Source organism: Cryptomeria japonica, chromosome 11, assembly GCF_030272615.1.
Source record: "Cryptomeria japonica chromosome 11, Sugi_1.0, whole genome shotgun sequence".
NCBI classification, from domain to species: domain Eukaryota; kingdom Viridiplantae; phylum Streptophyta; class Pinopsida; order Cupressales; family Cupressaceae; genus Cryptomeria; species Cryptomeria japonica.
The window spans coordinates 198,681,020-198,704,710 of NC_081415.1; the positions used below are offsets into that span (position 1 = coordinate 198,681,020).

The following is a 23,691-nucleotide window of genomic DNA, read 5'->3' on the forward strand; positions in this document are numbered from 1 at the left end:
ACAAGGACCAATGGGCAAAACAAAAATAACCCACAACAAACACAAAACAAACAAAGAGGGGAAATAAAGCTTTAAAAAATGTAAAATTTGAATCACCAAAAACCAACACAAACTCTTCTATAGAAAATTTGGAAACTTGGAATCAATAAAGGTGACCAAGTTAGACAAAGGATACTAATTTGAATCATCATACGCAAGTGCAAAAAATTTTGAGAAGAATTATGGAGAACAACTCTTCACCTTCCACAATACTCTTAGAGCTCCTTTCTTGCATCAATTTTTCCAACTCTTATAGTGTATATTAACATTTCATCAAACTCTCCATGCACTGATTTCCATTCTGCCTTAAAACGTAGTAGATATAACAGAGACAAATTAATTGTTTACCATTAATCATAAATACCTCTTTACCTCCAGCTAGTATAATTTAATGCCTTTGTTGGATTTTAAAATGTTATGGAGATTGACTTCCATATCTAGCCATGAATCTTAAATTTTAGGTTGATTGAATCTGCACAGTGGTCTCTAAGTTTGCCATTTGCATGAATGGGAGGTGAAATGAAATGGGATGCTAAGGTAATGAGGCTTGAGAAGAAAGTTATATGGTATAGGGAAATATTTATTTTATGAGAACATGAATAGATTAATGATTTGACTGTGCAAGCTCCTTGACAATCATTAAAAATGTCATTCATGTTGGGATTAAAGGTGGGCGAGTGAATATATATTCAAGTTAGTTGGTGGTAGGGAGAAGTTAAATAGGAAGCTTTGTAAAAATTGTTGAGTCAGTGGTGGGCCCTAGAGTTGATGTGGCAAGGTGGACATGACAGAACCTAATGACATAAAATTGGCAAACATGAAGGTGACAAGCCAAAATAGAAGAAAAAGGGTGCTCTCATATGGGTTTACAATCTATCTATGTTTGCAAAAAGAGAGACTCAACTCAGCCACAAGGAACCTTTGAACAAGGACAACATGAAAAAAAAAGGTACCCTTGTGAATGAAAATTCAAGTAGCATAATATGGATTAAAAATTAGCTAATCTCTGTTTTATGCAAGCCAAGTTTTGTCATCAGATACAAACCAATCGATATCAAAGCAGCAAGTTCCTTGCAGCTTGTAGGAATCCTGGTGACACATCATAGCTTTGGGTGTATAACCATATTTTCAAATAGTGGTGCAAGAGTTGAAAATTCAAGTAGCATAATATGGATTAAAAATTAGCTAATCTCTGTTTTAAGCAAGCAAAGTTTTGTCATCAATTACAAACCGACTGATATTAAAGCAGCAAGTTCCTTGCAGCTTGTAGGAATTCTGATGACACATCAAAGCTTTGGGTGTATAACCATATTTTCAAATAGTGGTGCAAGAGTTGAAGGTTGCATGGTCAGAAGCTTAAGAATGTCCAAGCATCCCATGAGAAGTTCCTAAAAGAGAATAAAGCTCTTTGAATGGAATTGAATCATTTGGAAAAAGGAATTGAAGAGTTGCGTAGTTTTGAAGTCAATTACAGACCGATCGATATCAAAGCAGAAAGTTCCTTGTGGCTTGTAGGAATTTTGGTAAAACATAGAAGCTTTGTGTGTATAACCATATTTTCAAATAGTGGTGTAGGAGTTGTCAGTTGCATGGTTAGAAGCTTAAGGATGCTCAAGCATCCCATGAGAACATGCTAGAAGAGAGTAGAGATCTTTGAATAGAAGTGTATCACTTGGAAGAAATAATTGAACAATTCCAAGTTAGAAGGGAGAATAAACAAGAAATCTATATTGTAATCCTTGAGCATTTGCAACAAAAGTTGATAGTAGAAGATGAATTACTTTCAAAGCTCTAACAAGGAGAGGAGAAGAGAAAAGAGATTACAAAGAGAAGTGGACTCGTCATTGTATGTAGATAGATCGGAGCCCTCCAAGGCCAACCTAGCACACCTTGCACCTTGCACGTTTGGTTAACCCTGCGTATCTTGCTTAACGTGTGGGGCTATTTGAGATTGGCGCCAACTTTATATTTTGCATTGTAATTAAACCTCTAGCCGACCTAAGACAAATTGAAGGTTAGAGTCTCCTATACATGTTAAGTCTATCTCATTGTTCAAACACACAATTCAGTGAATACATTTCTATCTGCTATCAAACGAATTACATCAGAGTGCAGCGAATTGTCTTCTGTGATCAGTGAACCTTATCTAAAGACATCAAATCATTATTAGAAGACAGCGAACATCTGTAGATGCACAGCGAACACCTGTGGAGCATAGCAAACACCCTTGAAGGTCAGCGAACTCCATCCAAGGGCAGCAAACCTTCCTTTCTGACAGCAGTCTTCACTTAAGGATCAGCAAACTTCCATTGAAGGTTGTGGACATCATCAGCAAACTTCATTCGTGTCAGCATCATCTGCAACTCAGATAAGTTTATCATTGCAGTCTGCCCTAAGTTACTGTACATAGTTGCTGATAGCTTCAAGTGTTGACACTCATTGTAAAGATTCAATTGGTTATTGCCTAATAAAGATCTGAGATTTGTTGTTGGGTTTTTTACCTCCAAGAGGGAGGTTTTCCTAGGGTATATTGGTGTTTATTGTGTACATTGTCTTGTTTTCTGTTATTACTATCTAGCTGCTACAGTCTGATCCTAAAATTAACATGGTATCAGAGCTAAGGTTGTCTCAGTTGTGATCAGACCTTGTAGCAGTGCTCCTACTTCACATTCTTCACTTCATTTCCAGAATTCAAGATGGTGTATGGTCTGAAACTTGAGGACAGACTTGAAGGAGCATCGAATTTCACCTCATGGAAATTCAGAATCCCTGTCACCCTTGAAGAAAATGATCTTTTGGAGTTCGTGCAAGGGAGGGAGCAATTTGAACCTGAAGATCAAGATGTGAAGCTTCAGTTCAAGAAGAATGCAGTAAAAGCCAAGAAGATCCTCATTGACTCCGTGAAAGATCATCTTGTTCCCATCATCTCCAAGATGCCTTCAGCCAGAGATATGTTCAAGACATTGGAGGGGATGTATGAGATCAACTAAACAAGTAGAGCACTTGCATTGCATCAGCAACTTCATCAAGTCAAGATGGCGAAGGAAGATTCAGTCATCACCTACTTCATGAAGATTTCGGAATTGAGAGATTAGCTCAACGCCATTGTAGATGAAGTTGTGGACAAGGACCTAGTCATGCTTGCATTAAATGGTCTTCCTCACTCATGGGAGCCATTTATCCAAGGCATAAGTGGGAGATCCAAATTTCTCAAGTTTAACCGCCTTTGTGCTGATTGCATCCAAGAGGAATCGAGGTTGGTTGCAAGAGGTATCATCAAGAGCTCTCATGGTGAAGACTCTCATGTTCTTGCTACTCAATCTGTCAAGAGGAAAGGAGGGAATTGGAAGAAAGGCAACTTCAAGAGGAGCAGAGATCAAGGGTCAGCATATGCACCTGATTCCAAGAAGAAGAAAAAAGACCTCTTGCATTCAGTGTTTTAGATGTGACAAGTTTGGTCACTATGCAAGAGACTGCCAGTCAAAACCGATGCAACAAGGGTCAACATCAATGAAGTTTCAGATCAGAAGGAAGCAGAAGACAACTCCAATGAATTCCTTTTCATTTTAGCCCTGTCAAGCAATGTTCCCACAGATAGTGATACTTGGCTGATTAACAGTGGAGCTTCTAGACACATCACCGGCTATCGGGAGCATCTATCAGATTTGGTTGAGAGAGAGTCTAATCTCCAAGTCATCATTGGAGATGATGCGTGCATTATGTGAGAGGGTTTGGTGCTACTTCCCTCAACCTTGGTTCGGGAATCTCGCTTCATCTCAACGATGTCTTGTTCATGCCAAGAATTAGGAGGAACCTTATCTCCATCTCAGCCTTGGAGGATAAAGGTTATCAAGTGGCGTTCTCAGAAGGAAGAGTCCTCGCATGCCCAAAGAAATCCAACATCAAAACTACTAGTGTGATTGGGAACCAGTATGAGAGCTTGTACAAGCTTTCTACTCATCCAGTCCAAGCTCTCCTTCATGACTCCTCCAGTTCAAGCGAGTTGTGGCATAAAAGACTTGGACATCTTCACTTCTGGGCTCTTCCAACCTTAGAAAAGATGGTTAAAGCTATACCTAAACTCAGTCATGTTCATAATGATACTTGTAAAAGTTGTGCTATGGGTAAAAACACTAAGAGTCCATTTCATAGCAGTGAGAGTAGGTCAAAAGAAATATTAGCTCTTGTGCATTCTAATTTATGTGGACCTATGTCAATAGTATCTCCTAGTGGATTCTTGTATTATGTAACCTTCATAGATGACTACTCTAGGAAGACCTGGATTTATTTCTTAAAATCTAAGGAGTCCGATGAAGTCCTAGGTAGATTCAAAGAGATCAAAGCCTTAGTAGAAAACTTATTTGGAAAAAGAATTGAAGTGTTAAGGTCTGACAATGGAGGTGAATACACCTCGGGTAGCTTTCATGATTTTTGTATTGAGCCAAGGATCAAGAGGGAGTTCTATGTCCCTTACAACCCTCAGCAAAATGGGGTTGCAAAAAGAAAGAACAGATCTATAGTCGAAGCTGTAAAAGCCATGATTATTGATCAAGATCTTCAGACTTTTCTATGGGCAGAAGATTCTAGAACAGCTATATACATTCAGAACAGATGCCCTCATCAAATATTGAAGAATATGACTCCAAAAGAAACCTTTTCCGGGATCAAACCTGACATCAGTCACTTGAGGATCTTTGGATGCCCAGTATATGTACATGTGCCTAAGGACAAGAGGACCAAGTTGGAACCTTCTAGCAAGAGAGGAATATTTGTGGGCTATAGCGAATCTTCCAAGGCTTATAGAATCTACATTCCAGGACAGAGGTACATTGAGGTCAGTAGAGATGTTACATTTGAAGAAGATGTTGCATTCAAGGAATCCAAGGGTTCGTTCGTGGAAGATGAAGCTCATCCTCAAGACATGAATATTGATCATGATCCTGAGATTCAGAGGGAGATTTCAGATCCTGAGATCCAGAGGGAGCCTTCAAAACCTGATATGCACAATGATCTAGTTGAGCCTATGGATCCTACTGATGGGCCTAGAGATATTGTTATCACTCAGAAGAGACCTCCTTGGGCAAGGAACACTATGCAAGAGGCAGAACAGTTCGCAGCTCCTAGAGGTACATTTCGAGAAAGTAAGAGACCTTAGAAATTCTCTTGTCATGTTGCTTCGATGTGTAATCTCATTGAGACTGAGCCTACATGTATTGAGGAAGTCGCAAATCAACAAGTATGGAGAGATGCCATGTGATGTCCCCAATATAATTAAATAATAAATTTAAATACTTTATTGTAAGGCCCGAATTTAATAACACATCTTTCGGGCCCTTTATTTAATTAGATTAGTCTTAGTTTGGTTGTGTCGGCCCGTTTGTAACCCTTCGGGAAAGTTCCCGAAGCCCATATTTATGGCCGAGTCTGTCATTTGTGTTGGTATGTGATTTTGGTATTTTTCTCTTGTTTGTGCGAATTCCAGTTGGAGTTCTGTTATCCGCCATTTCGGAGGTGAAAGACCCTCCCTATTTGGTTCTCGCAGTTTTGGTGGGAGTAACTCCTCACCCTACTCTGCCTTGCTCTCAGTCCCAGATTGTTGTAATTTGAAGTGCATTAATTTGACTATTCTCTGGCTCGTGCAATAACATATAAATCTTCTTGATAATCGTTTATCTGGCATCATACCTTATTGCAAGCTTCATCGATTGGTTTGGCGACTAGTCTCCACTACTGTACAGTTTTCACATTGTACGAACTGCACCCTCACCGTATGGTCTCACACCGTATTCCCACTCCTCACACCACCATACATCCTTTTCACCGTACGCCCTCCTCCCTCACACCACCATACGATCTCTTTCCGTATGGCCATTCCAACCCCCACCACCTTACGGCCTCTTCATTGTACGACATCTTCACCGTACAACACTCCCTCTGCTTCACTTTGTACTCTCTTGCAAGTGCATCACCGTACGGCCAGGAACATTTCACACCGTACGAATTTGATAGTGCACTACCGTACGATCAGGGAACATTATAGTGGTATCAGAGCTGGTAATCTTGCCAGCCTGTCGAGTAGTGGATGCAATTGTACACTAGAAGGAGGTACCATTCGGCCAACCGAATGGGGGAACCACAAGATCTTACAAGAGAAGTCATGGCACTATTAAGGGAGCTAACCAAAAGCCAAGCTCAGCTCAACAACAACAAATCATGGAGGAAACCTTACGACAATTGGCCTTGGGAAAAACGAATGGAGAACAAAATGGGCAAGGCGACGATTCGGTCAGTGGGAGGTCAAACGTCCAACTCTCACATTCACGGCCGTTGATGCCGACTTTTCCTCAAAAATCAGAAGCGTCACGCGGGGAGCAAGAACCCACCTTTCAAGAGATGCAAGCACAGTTGAACTGAGATTGGAGGGATGCAAATCTCGAGGGGACATATCCTTCAAGGATTATGCTGAGCTCCGGGTGAAATACTCGAGCGGCAGAAGTCGGGGCCATTATGATCACTATAACAATGACATCAAGTGGAAGGTTGGCAAGGTCAACCTATCATCCTCTGATGGGACCGGAGCAACCTCGGCATGAGCTTGGGTTCAAAAAGTAGATACCTACTTCCAACTCAACCCAATGCCTAAAGATGAAGCTATCAAGTTTGCAACACTTCACTTGGAAGGAGTCGCGCACGAATGGTGGTATCATAGGATGGTCACTCTCGCCCATGACCAGATAACTTCCTATGCCGACTTCACGGAGAAGCTCATAGATCGATTTGACGGGAAGGATCCAGAACTCAATTTCAAGGAGTTAGCGCAACTAAAACAATCAGGACTTGTGGACAGTTACATTAAAAATTCCAGAGACTATCTGTGTTGGTAACAGACATCTCAGAGTAGAGATTGGTGGTCTTGTTCATGGACGGATTGATGGAACCACTGAAAGGTTGGGTGAAAGGGTTCAACCCCAACACGCTCACGGAAGCAATCAAAAAGGCCCGTAACATGGCAGCATCTTCCTCTTCTAGAAATTTTGCACATACCAAACCACCTTTTGTTCCGAAGAGATCATCACTCAATGAAGCCACAAGATAGGAACTTAGAAGGAAGAAGCTTTGTTTCACCTGCAAGGAGCCATGGGAACCAGGATGTTAGGGCAAAGGAAAGATTCACTATATTGAAGTGATGTCCGATGGAGAAGAGGAGCATGAGGAAAGTGAACCACCAAGGGAAGAAATTGCCAAAGAAAACGGCCTAGCGGAGAGAATCTCCACATTGGTACGGAGGGGAGGCATCATTGCCACACTGGTGGGTGCCCCGAGGTGCAGTGTATTTAGGGTACGCGGTACACTCCAAGGGCAACGAGTCCTTGTAAAGCTCGACAGTGGGGCCTCGCTCAACTTCATTAACTCTATCACTCGTCACCCGAAGGGGTTTGTGTACAAAGGAGCATGAAGGGTTCGATGTCAAGGTGGCAGGAGGCAATCTCCTATCATGCACTCACCTAGTTCCGCAACTGAGCATCACCATGGGAAATTACACCGTGATCTACAACTTCTTTGTAGTAGATCTGGATGACACGGATGTCATATTGGGCATTCGATGGATGGAGACCCTCGACCAGTACAGGCAGAGCTTCAAAAGGATGGAGTTCTCATTCAAGGTGGATGGCAAGAAGGTGGTTCTTAGAGGAATGTCGAATGGCAACTCGAGGGAGATTTCTGCCAAACGGATGGAAGCCATCTTTAGACATGATGAAGTAGTCTGTGCAGCACATTGCTTGATCTCGACAAAACCTGTGAAAGAGCAATTGACTTACTACCAGGATGAGGAACTTCAGTCGGCTTTGGATAAGCATAGTTTGGTCTTTGTTGATATTCCACCTAGTATACCCCCACACCGAGGGTTTGAGCACACCATCGAGTTGGAGGAAGGAGAAAAACCCGTTATCACCACACCCTATTGCCACTCGAAGAAGTTCAAAGAAGAGATAGAGAAAACAATCCAGGAACTCCTCAATAAAGGATGGATCCGGCCCAACTCTAGCCCCTTTGCATCCTTGGTGGTACTAGTGAAGAAGGACGAAACTCCCAGAATGTGTGTTGACTATCGTGCACTGAACAAGAAGACTATCAAGAATAGATACCCCATCCCCGAGATCGATGAGCTGTTGGACGAACTACATGGCGCAGCCTATTTCGCCAAGATTGATCTCCGCTTCGGCTACCATCAAATCCGTATGAGGGAGCAAGATGTGGAAAAGACAGCCTTTCGTTGCCATTATGGACACTATGAGTTCTTGGTCATGCCGTTTGGATTAACCAATGCTTCGGCCACTTTCCAATCCTGCATGAACCACATCTGCAACAAGCAACTGCGTAAGTTCCTATTGGTATTCTTCGATGACATATTCATCTACAGCAAGACTTGGGAGGAACATGTGGGACATTTGGATGAAGTATTGGGGATTATGGAATCGCAATCACTGTATGCCAAAAGGTCCAAATGTGAATTTGGAATGGCCGAGGTCCTGTACTTGGGTCACGTCATCAGCGCCTAGGCAGTACAAGTTCACTAGGAGAAGATTCAGGAAATTTTGGATTGGGCTCCACCCAAGACTCTCTCGGAGCTGCGTGGATTTTTTGGATTGTGCAGTTACTATAGAAGGTTTGTGAAAGGATTTTCACAGTTTGGGGCATCACTGACAGATCTGACAAAGAAAGGATCCTTCCATTGGAATGCACAGGCGCAACAGACCTTCAACAAATTAAAAGATGTTATGAGTGCGTGTCCGGTTTTGGCACTACCAAACTTCACTCGCCCTTTCATCCTAGAGTGCGATGCCTCCGGAGAAGGCATTGGAGCAGTGTTGATGCAAGACCATCACCCCATTGCGTTCGAGAGTTGGAAGCTCTCGGGAGTTGAGCAATTGTACTCCATCTACAAGGAGATGCTCGCTATCATGCACGCACTGACGAAGTTTTGACAGTACCTCGTCGGGGCAAAGTTTGTTGTACGGACAAACCACAACAACTTGCAATATTTCTTGTAGCAAAGGGATCTTAATGAATGACAACAAAGTGGGTGAGCAAAATCCAGGCATTTGATTTCGACATTGAGTATGTGAAGGGCAAGAATAACGTGGAAGTCGATGCCCTATCAAGAAGACCTACCATATGTTCTTTATCCCAGATTTAGGCAGATTGTAAGGAACACCTATTGGTTGAATACTCTAAGAATAATTTTGCCTGCGAACTATTGGATGGTCAAGTGCAGGATGACTGATACAAGGTGGTTGACGACATCATTTACTACAAGGACAAAATTTATCTGGTACCCGAGTCCAAGATGAAGGAAAAGATTTTGAAGGAAATGCACGACTCTCCCTTGGCCGGACACCCAAGATACTTGAAAACCTACAGATAGATCCGAGAAAGGTTTTCCTGGAAGGGACTTAAGAACAATGTCTTGCAGTATGTGCAGAAATGCTCCACCTATCAACAGAATAAATCTGAGCACACCTTACCAGCTGGACTATTGCAACCACTGTCAATCCTCAACAAGAAATGGGATAGCTGTTTACCTCACTGGGTAAACAGGAAGAATACAGAAACTGAACAGCAATGCACAATGCAATTACAAAGGAAGTACCAGAATAAGCTTTCCATTAATGTCAAAAGATGTTCATATTATAATCTGTCGTCCACATTCCATGTCCTCCAACACCCGGAGGTGGTACAATATATGACAGCCGAAGGGGTGCGACACAACCGTCGCAACTCCAACTACCTACCCGTCGGCTAACTAACTGACCGCCGTAACTCATTATTACTGACGACAACATAAACATAATATACCAACATAACATAATGATTATTCCTGTCAACATCATCCCCCCCAAGAAAAGAAGTCGACTCCGACGACTTAATAGAAAATAGAGATGAACGGCAGGAACTACTGACGCCAGTCGGGCCCGGATCTTATACACTTGCTGCGTCCTCACCTGAAAACCCTTTTCTGCTACCATCTGATGCTCAAGTGCGGATTTCACCAATATTGCTTCCTTTGCCATCACAGTTCTCTTGGGCCTAACCCAAACTTGTCTGCAAAACACGTTTTTCAGTCTCAGCTTCCACCAACTGCTACTCAAATGATTCTGTCTCCCTAGCCAATTTGTCCTTGATAGCCACCCGTGCTGCTCTCTCGGCATCCAACTCCTGGGTACGCTGAACTAAGTCTCACGTGACTATTGCCTCCAACCTGGTGGTCAGCTCCTCCCGAGCCCTCTGTGCATCCACCAAGGCAACCTCACGTCCAGCCAAGACATACTCCGAGTTCCTCAAAGTGTACCAGTCATGCCTGGAGGTGGCCACAATCCGTTGGCACAAATGCTAGGAGCCAACTCAAATCCTCCATCACACTCCCCAAAGGCTAAAAACTGAACTGAATAACTCCCTGGTGTCATACAACTGCGTGGACCTGCAATGCCTTCCCTCAAACTCTGTTTGTTCGCAACCTCCAAATCCGTCTCCCTCTACGGCTTATGGCTTCCCTGCCAATGCTTAGCTGTGGGCTTCTTTCGCACAATACGAACAACCACAACACTTCCCGTGGTCTTTTGTAGCTCAAAATAAATTGGGGGTCTGGGGGCAACGCCCCCAGCGGGGTCGAGGGGCAGCGCCCCTTGCGGGGTCCTGGGGCAGCGCCCCCACCGCCAACACCAATTTACAACCTTCAGAACCCCACGAAAGTCCATGGCGCGCATCATTTCTGTGATATTTTATGATGTCAAAACCCTTCTTCTACAATCCAATATTTTCAGTGTCCAGGCTCCAGATGTCAGCAAATCATTTTAAATCTGGCCGTCGTCGTTTTTTTTTTTTTTTGTAAGGGCACTGTAATGTCCCCGATGGCTACCCGGCCATACAACCTCCCTATACGGTCAACAACAGCATTGGCACCTCCGATCGTGCGACTGCTTGGTCTACCTATGGCGGTCGGCCCGTGCTTTACCCTTCGCATCACATGGTGGCGTGCTGGTGCGGTGTTTGGCGTCTTCTTCCCTTTACCCCTTGCTGTGCGGTGATGGCGGTGTGCGGGGTTGTTTTGTTCTTCGTCGCGGTGGTGTTGTGCGGCGTCTTTGATGTCTTGGCTTGGTGACTGCCTTCGGTGGCTCCCACCGCACGGTGTGACCATCGCACGATGGTGTCACCGTCGGTGGTTCCACCGCACGATGGTGCCACCGTCGGTGCTTCCACCGCACGGTGGTTCCGCCGTCGGTGATGCCACCGTCGGTGCTTCCACCACACGGTGGTGCACCGTCCACCGCACGATGGTGTCACCTTGTCACCTTGGTCCCACCGTACGGTGGCCATTTTCCCCTTCTTTTTCTTTTTTCTTTTTTTTTTTTTGACCGTACGGTCGCTGTCGTACGACCGTGCGATTTTTTTTTTCTTTTTTTTTTTTTTTTTTTTTTGTTGTCTAGAGAGTCTTTGGCTTGGGTCCCCTGTCTCTGGGATCGCCCTTCATTCTTCTCGGTTTTTCTCGCCCAAAAGTCTCCTGCTTTTGTCCTGTGCCTCTCAAGTCGCTTGCCCGGCCTCTTAGGTCCCCTTCCATCCTCTTGGGTCCCCCTTCGGGCTCTCGGGTGTCTGTCCGGCCTCTTGGGTCCCCTGCGCGCTTCGCGTGATAGGGTTTCAATTTAAACCTATTGGTGGCAAGTTTATTTTCCATGGCCATCCGAAGACCTGGAACCACAAATTCTATAGGGACCACAGTCTCCTTCCCGTACATAAGAAGAAGGAGGATAATAAAGATTTTGAAGGCTACGGCCTTCCACACAGGGTTCCAATCGTTGCCGACACTCTTCGGATTATTTACGTCGCCAGGGTTTGGGGCGTCTCCCTTCCAATATTCTCTGTATTCTGGAGGATATTGATCTGGCTCCTCTCCTTCGACGCTTAATACGTTACAGGAGGGTGAGAACATCTCATAGTCCTCCTGCTGCCAATGGAACAATCCATTTAGTGAATCTGTGTCATCCTCCGAACAGCAACCTCCGATTTTTAATATGCCTTCGGCATCTGGGTCCATCCTCTCTCTCCCTTCGTCTCGTGGGTCATTTTCCCTCTCGGATTCAGATCCCGAGGAAGAGGCAAGTTCCTCGCCCACCAACTGTGTCCGGAGATCAATAGTGAATTTCTTGCCTCCGCTCTCCATCGAGAGTGTATTCCGTTTCCAGTTGTGGTTTGCTTTCGCTGCCACCAACCATCCTCTTCCAAGTATGGCGTCATACCCTTTCTGTTTCAATGGAATGACCACGAAGTCGAGTACAAAAGGTTGTGCACCCACGGTGACTTGCTGTGCCATCAACATGCCGAGGGGTTTAATCCCGTGCTGGTCTGCACCTAGCAGATTAAACGTAGGTGGCCACAGAGTGGGCTTTCCTAGCTTTTTCCATGTGTCCTCCGGAAGGACATTTACTCCGGAACCGCCGTCTACTATAGTATCTGTCAGGATGGTGCCCAGGATGCCCATCTCCACCATGGCTGGGTGTCGGCCATTGTTGACGGTAAGTACAACTGGATTTGTTGCCGAGCTTCCTAGTATGGGAGCGTCCATGTCTCTCGGTTTGGGTTTATCAACCTTTGTGCCCAACAACATTGTCCCCAATTGCGGTATGGTGTGTAGGAGGTCTTCCAGTTTCACAGGTACCTCCATTTGGAGCATTTGCCGTACAATGTTCCTCTCCGCGTCTGTGCAGTAGGGTCCAGATGAGTCGTGTGTCTCTCCCCGTCGGGCTTTCATGGCCCTTTCTATTTCCTCCCTTGCCTCCGTCATTCTCTGCTTCTCCGTGCGGGGATGGGGGTATCGGGCTTCCTTTGCCTGCCCTCGGGTAAGAGCAAGGATGGCTTCTTTACCCCGTGTGTTGCCTTCGATATCAATCAGATTGGCCCCTACGCCAGACTTCGGACAATCGGCATCTTCATGGTCATCGGGGCCACACCATTGACATAGCTTTTGAGCGGTGTCATTGTTATTACACTCTCGTGCGTAATGACCCCATTGATTGCAAGCCCTACATTGAATCATCGGGCGTCCCTTCGCATCGTATTGGACCCTGTTTCTGGTGGAATTATTATTATTCCCCCGTCCGCCTTGTCGGTTTCCTCGGTAGCCTCCGGAAGATGCATTATTGTTTGAATCCGATGTGGAGGGCTGCTCATGTGCAAAGAGCACTTGCTGGTTACGTGCCTTCAGATTGTATGGGCATTCCTTCGTAGAATGTCCCATGATCTGGCAGATGTCACAGAATGCCTTCTTGGGACAGACACCCTTTGTGTGGCCGCTCTCCTTACAATCCGTGCACCACAGTTCATCATCCTTGCTTGTGGTCCCCTTCACTGTCTTAAACTCTTTTAACATTCGTTCCATATCCTTCTGAAGGGCCGTGACTTTCTTCTTCGGCTTCTCATCACTGCTACTCTCTTCTTCCGACGTATCATCTTCAGAGAATGACGAAGATCTATTCTTCTTCTTTTTGGCCATCTTATTTTCACTTTCCAAGTCCATGGCCCGATTGTATGCATCATCGTAGGATGTCGGAGGCACAATTTTCATCTTTCGTCGTAGCTTAGGGTTCAGACCCTCGACAAACCACCGCTTCTTTAAGCCATCAGCCGGTTGGCTTTCCATCTTTCCGACTAATTCCTTTAGCCGGCGGCCATATGCCCGTACGGTCTCCTTCTTTCCTTGCTTTGTTCCATAGATTTCGGAGACTATCTCATTATCATCTCGGAGAAGCCAAAATTCCTTCTCGAATGCTTTCTTCAATTCATCCCACGTAGTTACCCCGGTTTTATCCAAGTCTGAATACTAGTCAATAGCCACTCCTCTCAGTGTGGCGGGGAACTGCTTCATCCATTCATCCTGGTCAGTCACCCCGTTGGCTGTCCAGATGGTTTCGCAGGTACAGCAATGCCGTGCGGGATCATCTTTGCTATCCCCGTTGAATTTGGGCAACTTCTGTTTGGTCGCCATTGATGGAAGTCGTCCACTTGGAGGCGGTTGTGGCCGTGTCTGCCCTCCAGCGCTGCTCCCTCTGATGCCGCTGATGTCTCTTGTGGTGGTGACCAAAGGTACGGTGTTCTGCCTTGTACCTACCGTGCGGTTAGCTTCCCCTTCGCAGTCACCCGTGCCCGGCCCCCTTCGGTGATCCTCCCTTTGTGGCGTGAGAGCGACTACCGTGCGGTTAGCTTCCCCTTCGCCGTCACCCGTGCCCGGCTCCCTTCGGTGATCCTCCCTTTGTGGCATGAGAGATAAGTTTTTGAACTGATCTCGAGTCTCTTCAACTAGTTCTCTCCGTAACCTAGTTTCCTCCAGAAACTCTTCGAGGCTTCTTGCTCTACAGTAGTCTGGCGACGCGTAGAAATTCCCCTCGGCTTCTGCACCTTCCGTGACACCTCCTTGGTTCCCTTCAGGCAACCCTTCGGCAGGTCGTCCTTCGGCAAGTTGCCTCAGCCTCCGTCTACGTTCTACACGTCGTTCCAGAATCAAAGCCTTCTGCGCAGCCTCCCACTCGTCGGTTTCTAATTTCTTATTTCTGTCTTTATTCAGTAAATTGGGCATTAATTGTGGTACAATTTCATGTTTCACAACACATAAATCAAAACACAACACGTCTTTATTAATTCATTCTTTTGTATACAATCAACATAATTCTTCTGCTTCTAACAGTGTTCTTTATTTCTCTCCCTTCACAACTTAAGGATTATTTGTCCTTCGTCGGTCTTCCCTACGTCCGTCATCCTGGTGCTCATGAAATTCTCGTAAGATTTGCTGTCGTCGGTTCTCACGGTAGGTGTCTTCTCTGCGGTTTTGAAGAGCCAAAAATGCTTGAGCCAGAAGGTTAGGCAAATTGCTCATTAACCGATTCACCGCTGGGCTTACACCAAGCGCGCTCCACACAGCATCCTCTGGAACAGCCTCCATGGTGGCTTCCCTCCGTACGTGTGTTTCGATGGCCGCTTGAAGGATGCAAGAGAAATCTTTTGTGAGTGCTCGTTCTCCTTCGAACAGTTCTTGGTGATCCTCGTCAGGTTTACTGCTCGTCCCCTCGGGCAATGGTTGTCCCATTATCCCTGTGCCATGTAGTATATTCCCGTCCCTCCCGAAATAATTTCGGCAACGGCACCAAATGTTTACCTCACTGGGTAAACAGGAAGAATACAGAAACTGAACAGCAATGCACAATGCAATTACAAAGGAAGTACCAGAATAAGCTTTCCATTAATGTCAAAAGATGTTCATATTATAATCTGTCGTCCACATTCCATGTCCTCCAACACCCGGAGGTGGTACAATATATGACAGCCGAAGGGGTGCGACACAACCGTCGCAACTCCAACTACCTACCCGTCGGCTAACTAACTGACCGCCGTAACTCATTATTACTGACGACAACATAAACATAATATACCAACATAACATAATGATTATTCCCGTCAACAATAGCATCTCGATGGATTTCATTACTGGGCTCCCCAAAGTGCAAGGAAAGGATTGCATTTTTGTCGTAGTTGACCACTTGACCAAGTATGCTCATTTTTTTGCCATCCCCACAAGATACCAAGCAGTTCAAGTGGCCAAGTTGTTCTTCCGTGAGGTATTCCACTTACATGGTTTACCGCAAAACATAGTCAGTGACATGGATAGCCATTTTCTGAGAACCTTCTGGATGGAGTTATTTCGGTTAGCAAGAACCGAGTTGTCACCCAACACAAGCTACCATCCGTAGACAGACGTACAGACCGAGATTGTGAACAAATGGCTGGAGGGTTATCTCAGGAACTACGTCTCAGCTCAACAGAAGGCTTGGATTCGCTGGTTACATTTGGGTGAGAACTATTATAACACCACTTGTCACATGTCGATAGGCATGCCACCTTTCAAACTGTACAGTTATTAACCTTCTTCATTTGTTGATCTGGCATTGGGAGACAGTCGTGCACCGAGGGCCAAAGATTGGCTTCAGGAGAGTTTAGACATCCTGACATCTCTCAAATATAACTTGCAGAGGGCTCAGAACCAGCAAAAGATGTATAATGACCGACACTGGGTTGAGCGAAATTTTGAGGTGGGCGATCTGGTATACCTCTGACTTCAACCGTACAGACAATCCTCCTTGAAGACAAGTGGTAAGGAGAAGCTGAAGCCACGTTTCTATGGACCCTATCGGGTGGTTCGGAGCGTGGGCAAAGTTGCGTACGAGTTTGAGCTTCCTGAGAGGAGTCGGATTCACAATGTTTTTCACATGTCATGTCTCAAGAAGGTCGTCGGGCAGCGCGTCATAGTGTCCAAGGATCTGCCACCCATCGACGAAGAAGGAAAACTAATTCTGGAGCCGGCGGAGATCATCGATGTCAAAGAAAAGACGCTGAGATCACGCACGGTCGAGGAGTTCCTTGTGCGCTGGAAGAATCTACCCATCAAGGATGCCACTTGGGAAGGCGAGCAAATTTTGGAGCATCCAAGTCTACAATTGCTCGAGGGCAAGCAATTTTTGGCCCGAGAGGACTGTGATGTCCCTGATACAATTAAATAATAAATTTAAATACTTTATTGTAAGGCCCAAATTTAATAACACATCTTTCGAGCCCTTTATTTAATTAGATTAGTCTTAGTTTGGTCGTGTCGGCCCGTTTGTAACCCTTCAGGAAAGTTCCCGGAGCCCATATTTATGGCCAAGTCTGTCATTTGTGTTGGTATGCGATTTTGGTATCTTTCTCTTGTTTGTGCGAATTCCAGTTGGAGTTCTGTTATCCACCATTTCGGAGGTGAAAGACCCTCCCTATTTGGTTCTCGTAGTTTCGGTGGGAGTAACTCCTCACCCTACTCTGCCTTGCTCTCAGTCCCAAATTGTTGTAATTTGAAGTGCATTAATCTGACTATTCTCTGGCTCGTGCAATAACATATAAATCTTCTTGTTCATCGTTTATCTGGCTTCATACGTTATTGCAAGCTTCATCGATTGGTTCGGCGGCTAGTCTTCACTACTGTACGGTTTTCAAATTGTACGAACTACACCCTCACCGTACGGTCTCACAATGTACTACCACTCCTCACACCATCGTACATCTGTTGCACCGTATGACCTCCTCCCTCACACCATCGTACGATCTCTTTCTGTACGGCCATTCCAACCCCCACCACCGTACGACCTCTTCACCGTACAGTCACTCCAACCCACACCACCATACGTCCTCTTCATCGTACGGCCACTACATCCTCACCACACTATACGACCTCTTCACCGTATGACACTCCCTCTGCTTCACTTTGTACGCTCTTGCCGGTGCATCACCGTACGGCTAGGAACATTTCACACCATACGAATTTGACACTGCACTACCATACGGTCAGGGGACATCACATGCCATGGGTGAAGAATATCAATGCATCCTTAAGAACGATGTTTGGGATATTGTGCCGAGACCTAAGGGCAAGTCAGTGGTATCTTCCAAGTGGATATTCAAGATCAAGCATGCAGCTGATGGTAGCATTGAGAAATACAAGGCTAGATTTGTGGCTCGTGGTTTCTCTCAGAAAGAAGGGATAGATTATGAAGAAACCTTCGTTCCACTTGCTCGATATACTTCCATCAAGACCATTATTGCGATTGCAGCAGCTAAGGGATGGAAGTTACACCAGATGGATGTGAAGACAGCCTTTCTCAATGGTGTGATTGAGGAGGAGGTCTACATTGAGCAACCTGAGAGTTTTGTGATCCATGGGAAGGAGTCTCATATATGCAAGCTGAAGAAAGCGTTATATGGCTTTAAGCAGGCGCCTCGTGCATGGTATGAGAGGATTGATAGATACTTGGCAGGCTTGGGCTTCTGCAAGAATGATATTGATCTGAACCTCTACTTCAAGGTATTTAATGGTGAAATGTTGATCCTAGTATTATATGTTGATGATTTATTTGTTACAGGGGAAGATCATCTCATTCACAGGTGCAAGAAGGAGTTGACTTCAAAATTTGAGATGAAAGACTTAGGACTCATGCACTTCTTTCTAGGGTTAGAAGTATGGTAGAGGCCTAATGAGATCATCCTAAGTCAAGGCAAATACACCATTGATATCTTGAAGAGGTTTGGAATGTTAGACTGCAAGTCCATGCCTACTCTGATGGAAACTAACTTGAAGAAATTGAGGGAAGCTACAACTAGTTCAGATCTTGTGGATTTTACCATGTACAGGTAGTTGATTGGATCTTTGATGTATCTAGTTAACACTAGATCGGATATTTTCTATACAGCTAGTGCACTTAGCCAGTTCATGAGTGAACTAAGACAAATACATCTAGTTGCAGCCAAGCACATCTTGAGGTATTTGCGTGGCACAATTGGCTATGGATTGAAGTTCCTCCAACATTGTTCTTAATTTGGAAGATTATTTAGATTCTGATTGGGCAGGAAGTGTCACTGATCGCAAGAGTGCCTCTGGAGTTTTCTTTAGCTTGGGATCCGCCATGATTTCTTGGTGTAGCAGGAAATAATCTTCAATGGCATTGAGTACTGCAGAAGCTAAATACGTTGCAGCATGTGTGGCATCTCGCGAAGCAGTGTGGCTTCGGAAGCTCCTTGCAGGATTGTTCGGTCAATCGTTGGAGCCTACTATCATTCATTGTGATAACCAAAGCTGTGTGAAGCTTTCGGTTAATCCAGTATTCCATGACAAATCAAAACATGTTGAGATTCAGTACCACTACATCAGGGATATGGTACAGAGGAATGTTGTTCAACAATCTGCACTGAGGAGCAGATGACCGACATTCTCACCAAGCCCCTTGCCAAAGTGAAGTTTGTGCATTTTCGGGACAAGCTTGGAGTCGTGGAGAATGAAGCCCTGGCTGAGAGGGAGTCTCAGCATCAGTGATACATTGAGATGTATCTTCCACCCTCTGCGAATAGGCATGGCGGAACCACCCTTTGCAAGTAGGCATGGTGGTAATGCACTCTTCTTTGGGAGAAGTTTGAGGTGAAAGCCCTCCTCCACCCTCTGTGAGTAGGCATGATGGATGTCATGGAAGAAATTCCATGATGTACTTGTGTTATTCCACCCTCTGCGAGTAGGCATGGTGGATGTTATGATTCAGCACTTGTGCTTGTTCACCCTTTGGGAGTAGCTATGGTGAACGTCATCCATAGGAGTAGCCATGGTGGTTGTATTAATTTGTAATCTTCATGGGAGCAGCCATGTATCTTAGATCTTGTGAAGGTCTCCTCCCTAGCTAAGAGGGAGTGTTGTTGTATGTAGCTAGATCGGAGCCCTTCAAGGGCCCACCTAGCACACCTTGCACCTTGCACCTTGCATGTTTGGTTAACCCTGCCCTATCTTGCTTAATGTGTGGGGCTATTTGAGATTAGCACCAACTTTATATTTTGCATTGTAATTAAACCTCTAGCCGACCTAAGACAAATTGAAGGTTAAGAGTCTCCTCTATATGTGAAGTCTATCTCATTGTTCAAACACACAATTCAGTGAATACATTTCTATCTGCTATCAAGCGAATTACATCAGAGTGTAGCGAATTGTCTTTTGTGATCAGAGAACCTTATCTAAAGATAGCAAATCATTATTAGAAGACAGCGAACACCGGTGCAGCATAGCGAACACCCTTGAAGGTCAGTGAACTCCATCCAATGGCAGCGAACCTTCCTTTCTGAAAGTAGTCTTCACTTAAGGGTCAGCGAACTATTGGTCGTAAAATGGGCTTTGTACTACTTGTTAAGCTACGTTGGTTAAATATGTTAGTGTCATCGAGGGTAGTTGTCTGTTGCACGACGGTTCCGCACGAGTGGTAACCGCAACCCTCGACCATGTCTTTATATATGCTCTTGTACTTGTTGTTGGATACACGGATGCAGAGAATGATTATTGTACTAGACATTTTGGCATTAATGGAAGCATTGCTCTGAGTTCTTGGTTACTATTCTATCCTATGGTTATCATTTGACTGTTGATATGCAATATTAATACCACACCCCACGGGGTAAACATCTGGGGCCATTGCCGTTTGAATCTGGGTAGCCACAGAGCGTGAATGGCCTAAGGAAGATAATGGGCCAGCCCATTGGCAATAGCATCGAGGGGGATGATAGCCAACTGAGAGAACTTTATGGAGGGGAGAACGCATTGACAAGCAACTTTGTGATCCGGTTCCAAGCGACTATAGACACTTTCATACGAGGGGAGGCTACACAGGAAGAGGTACCCGAGGGTGTAGTCTGGGACGCTGATGCAGAGCATCTATCACAAACCATAAAACCTTCATTCAAGGGTAAACTTTAAACTTGAATCAAGAGACATATAACAAGATAAATCACTCTTCTCAACTTCAAACCAATTTCAAAGGTTATATTACATCCTTAAAAACCTTCATTCAATATCTCAGATCATAACATTCACCATAACATGAGAGAACAAATTCTTTATTGCCATGGAATACCCTAGTTTAGGGTTTCATCCCTTAACAACTATTTTCACCAAAATGATCACAAAATATTCAATTCTTAACCAAATAAAGTAAGACAAAACGCACTGGAAAGAAGATTCAGAGACCTTTCCAACACATATATCCTTTCTTCAATATTATCCCTCATGTGACCACACCAAATGCTACAACCGGGTTGTTGCTGCCTTCACCAATCTGCTTTTCACCATGAACTGTAACAAACAATCATCAATAACATTTTACATATTTCTCATAAAGAAAATCGCTTCAGTCAGAATTTATATTACTGAGTTAAACAAGTTCTCTCAAAATTTCAGCCAGATCCAATAGTTAAATCAAAAGATATGATCATTTTCCCAAAACTGGGTAACCCTTGGCAGGGTTTTGACAATCATTGAAAAAACAAACATATCTTGCCAAATACTCAACAAAAATGCACAAGAAAGGATTCATCTGAAAGATATTTCATCAATTTATCATTAAATAACATCTACATATAAAAATTACATCAAATGTGATCTTCCATGGATCTATGACAGTCACAGATTCCTTAAAACCTCATGACAGTTTGAGGGTTTGATGGATTATTTTTGTCAAATCCCCTCCAAACTGATCTACCTTCTTGATTTCGACCAAACATGGTTTTATAAACCATTTCCAACTCCTTTCTAACTACTCCAACCACCTCATAACCAATGGATTTCATTTTTTACACTTTTGTTGCACTTTTTGGCAATATTGCAACTTTGCAATTTTTACAATACATGGACACTTTTAAAACTTCAATATGGACCAAATATGATATCTTTAGACAAAATCTTACATATTATGATTCAATTGACTCAAATACAATAAATTGTTCATATTATGACTTTTGACCTCTTGGTATGCTTGTGTGCTTAAGTGCCTCTGCACCATACTCCCAACCTTGAAAAGTTTCCAAGTCCCTTGGAAACGTGGGTACAATGACCTGCCAGAAAAATTTTGTATCTTGGATTGGAACTTTGTCTTTGTCTTCATCTTTATCTCTGCCTTTTCCTTTCATCATTCTCTCATTATCCTCATGTTGCTGCTACCAACTTCAAAAAGGTAATCATCCTCTCAACTACTCCCATCCATGGAGTATCCAGTGGCTACAACTCAAGGTGTTCCTCAGGCATCCACACAAACTCACACTTCCTTTGCCTCACCTAGGAGTCTCTTTTTCCTCTCTCCCTAGTCTTTTGGCAACCACAACCAGGTTCTCTCCTCAAGCTGTTCCACTGCAGTTAGGTGGATCCAACACCTGCAACCAAACACAACACAAACACAAAACAACTATGTGGATTGCCTCCCTCGGCATTCTATCCACAAAACAACTTTCCAAACCCAGACCTTTTGCTAGGCTCTGATACCAATTTGATGCAGAGCATCTATCACAAACCATAAAACCTTCATTCAAGGGTAAACTTTAAACTTGAATCAAGAGACATATAACAAGATAAATCACTCTTCTCAACTTCAAACCAATTTCAAAGGTTATATTACATCCTTAAAAACCTTCATTCAATATTTCAGATCATAACATTCACCATAACATGAGAGAACAAATTCTTTATTGCCATGGAATACCCTAGTTTAGGGTTTCATCCCTTAACAACTATTTTCACCAAAATGATCACAAAATATTCAATTCTTAACCAAATAAAGTAAGACAAAAAGCACTGGAAAGAAGATTCAGAGACCTTTCCAACAAATATATCCTTTCTTCAATATTATCCCTCATGTGACCACACCAAATGCTACAACCGGGTTGTTGCTGCCTTCGCCAATCTGCTTTTCACCATGAACTATAACAAACAGTCATCAATAACATTTTACATATTTCTCATAAAGAAAATCGCTTCAGTCAGAATTTATATTCCTGAGTTAAACAAGTTCTCTCAAAATTTCAGCCAGATCCAACGGTTAAATCAAAAGATATGATCATTTTCCCAAAACTGGGTAACCCTTGGCAGGGTTTTGACAATCATTGAAAAAACAAACATATCTTGCCAAATACTCAACAAAAATGCACAAGAAAGGATTCATCTGAAAGATATTTCATCAATCTATCATTAAATAACATCTACATATAAAAATTACATCAAATGTTATCTTCCATGGATCTATGACAGTCATAGATTCCTTAAAACCTCATGACAGTTTGAGGGTTTGATGGATAATCTTTGTCAAATCCCCTCCAAACTGATCTACCTTCTTGATTTCAACCAAACATGGTTTTATAAACCATTTCCAACTCCTTTCTAACTACTCCAACCACCTCATAACCAATGGATTTCATTTTTTACACTTTTGTTGCACTTTTTGGCAATATTGCAACTTTGCAATTTTTACAATACATGGACACTTTTAAAACTTCAATATGGACCAAATATGATATCTTTAGACAAAATGGCTCATTTAGCCTTACATATTATGATTCAATTGACTCAAATAACCTTAATATATTATGAATGACTCAAATACAATAAATTGTTCATATTATGACTTTTGACCTCCTGGTATGCTTGTGTGCTTAGGTGCCTCTACACCAGATGCTCTCAACGTCAGTCTGGCAGCAAATAGGTTGTTGCAACAACTCCCACGTCTCCTAGCCCAAGCAACCCTTGCCCACCAGCATCGAAGGGAGGAAACCCAGCGTGAGGAGCAATGCCAATAGGTCCTCTGGGAGTACAAAGAAAACAACCGTCGTTGGGAAGAGGAGCGTAATGGCAAGTGACGACGGGAAACTTGAACCTTGAGCCTCAGGGGCATAATAAAGAACACTCCTACATTATGTACAGGAATTAATGCCCAACTTATTAAATAGGGATAGAAACAAGAAGGCACAAAGTGAGGAGTGTATAAAATGTATAAAATGTACTTCATCCCCATTTTGTTGTGTTAGTCCCAGATTTTTGTCCTTGTCGTCCGGAGACGACTTTTCTTAGGGGGGATGATGTTGGTCGTAAAATGGGCTTTGTACTACTTGTTAAGCTACGTTGGTTAAGTATGTTAGTGTCATCGAGGGTAGTTGTCCATTGCACGACGGTTCCCCATGGGTGGTAACTGCAACCCTCGACCATGTCTTTATATATGCTCTTGTACTTGTTGT

The 23,691-nt window shown here is 43.8% G+C and overlaps 1 protein-coding gene across 3 annotated transcripts in view; it reads right to left on the reverse strand.

Moving 5' to 3' along the window:
* Window positions 1-23,691, reverse strand: part of LOC131041143 (CBBY-like protein) — a 222,487-nt gene that overhangs the window by 13,412 nt on the left and 185,384 nt on the right. The gene's annotated exons all lie outside the window — the stretch shown is intronic.